Consider the following 1,881-nt stretch of genomic DNA (forward strand, 5'->3'; position numbering starts at 1 on the left):
TGTAGGGAACGCTTAGTTACTCTGGCCAGGGATCTGCTTAGCGCTTTGCAGGCATCATCACAATCCCGCGAGGGGGCGAGAACCCCATTCTAGAGACGAGGAAAGGGAGACCCAGAGAGGGTTAGTAACTCGTCCAAGGTCACACAGCCAGTGATTTCGAATGCATAGACGCTGGACTCTAAAACCCACAGTACACCCCGCCCGCAAAGGGTCTGGGGAGACCCGGGAACTCCTAGCTTGGTTGTGAGGGTGGGGTTTTGGGAGGGAAGGGGCCAGACTTCTCTTCCTCTCCAGCGGGGCCTCGGGCTAGAGAAATTCTTTCTCGGTCGGTGCAGGCAGAGACCTGGGGTCTCTGAAGACCCCTCCCAAAGGCCCCACCCTCATCTAGGCTCCAGACCAGAGGCTGCTGTGTGTCTGGGCTTGCTGGCGCGCACACCCCACTGCGGTGCGGCGGCAGGGAAAACGCCCCCACCTGCTAGGGTGGGAGGGGTGGAGGAGGGAGGAACGGAGCGGGGAAGATGGCGAGAGAACTTGCGGGAAACAGCTTGGTTTTTCTCAGTGCCAGCCTCAGACTGAACACCGCCCGGAGTAGACCACTCGCTCTAAACACAGCGCTTTGCTTTCCAAAGCGCGTTCCCATTTGGGAGCTCCTAGGAGCGCCGCGATCGCCAGGGAGGGGCGTGGGGAGACGCCGGGCAGGGATGAGTAATTCCACTTGACAGACTTGGAAACCTGAGCACGGCAGTTCTCAGACTTTGGGGCGTTACTGCAAATACGCAGATGTCCTGGCCACGTGGCCAGGGATGAGTCAGCAGCGGGTGTGGGGTGGGGCGCGGCGCATCTGGGTATTTACTCAGGCTCCCTCCTCCTCCTCAGTGCAGGTGGCCGGGCGCCTGCTAAAGGGAGAATGCCCCCCTCTTCCCGGCTCACCCCTAGCCCAGAGCCACGAAGCTGTCTGGGCAAATGAGTGCCTCCAGGGCATGTTGCTAGCATCTAGCTTCGGGTGGCTTTAAACTCATCTCACACTGAATTTAGTAAATTTAATGATGGAAAACATTAAACACCCTCATGACCTCCGTACTCACCTCTTTTTATGATGTGATGACCCTGGTCACTGCAGCTGCTCCGAAATCTGTGACCCTTCATCCTTATCCCGTCTGCAGCCCGTTTCGCCCTAACAGGAGAGCTTAGGTCCTCGGGATCCCCCCAAAAGCCACAACCCTTTACCACTAGCTTTAGGAGTATTGTTCTTTAGGCCTACACTAAATATGGGAGTTTAATAGTTTCAGGGTTTTTTTTTTTTTTCCCTACACAGTACGTTTAATGAAGTGCACAATTGTAGAGGGTTTGGAAAAAACGAATAAAACCCAAGAAATGAAAAACTCCATTTTCTTGTATTTCTCTCTGGTATGTTTTTCTTTTTAAGAGAGATTTTTTTCTAATAGGGCACGTGTGCGCTTGCTGGAGAGAGAGAGAGACAGAGAGACAGAGGGAGAAAGTGAGATGTCACACCTCCTTCCCCGGGGGGTATGGTCATGCCACAATCCCTTCTCCTCCATTCTCCTCTTGGGATCTTGGGCATGCATGTACACAATTGTCTGGCATGAGTTTAAGCTGCCAGGTCCAGGACTCACAGCGATCAACTACCTAGGAGTCTGGGATGTAACCATCACATCATCTGCTGGTCCCTCTGGTATGTTTTTCTAGCAGTGAAAATAATAACTGAAATTGGTATTATATGTTTCCTTTTTTTTTTTTTTTTTTTTTCTATAGGGCATGTGGGCTCGCCAGACGAACAGAGAGAGACAGAGAGATAGAAAGCGAGAAATCACCCCCCAGGGGGGATGGTCACGCTGCAATCCCCTCTCCTCCATTCTCCTC

The 1,881-nt window shown here is 52.8% G+C and overlaps 1 long non-coding RNA gene across 1 annotated transcript in view; it reads left to right on the forward strand.

Annotated features, from left to right (window-relative positions):
• The window catches only part of LOC102482214 (uncharacterized), a 28,698-nt gene that overhangs the window by 694 nt on the left and 26,123 nt on the right, over nt 1-1,881 (forward strand). The gene's annotated exons all lie outside the window — the stretch shown is intronic.

The sequence above is a fragment of the Tupaia chinensis genome, unplaced genomic scaffold (genome assembly GCF_000334495.1).
Source record: "Tupaia chinensis unplaced genomic scaffold, TupChi_1.0 Scaffold000226_1, whole genome shotgun sequence".
Lineage (NCBI taxonomy): Eukaryota > Metazoa > Chordata > Mammalia > Scandentia > Tupaiidae > Tupaia > Tupaia belangeri.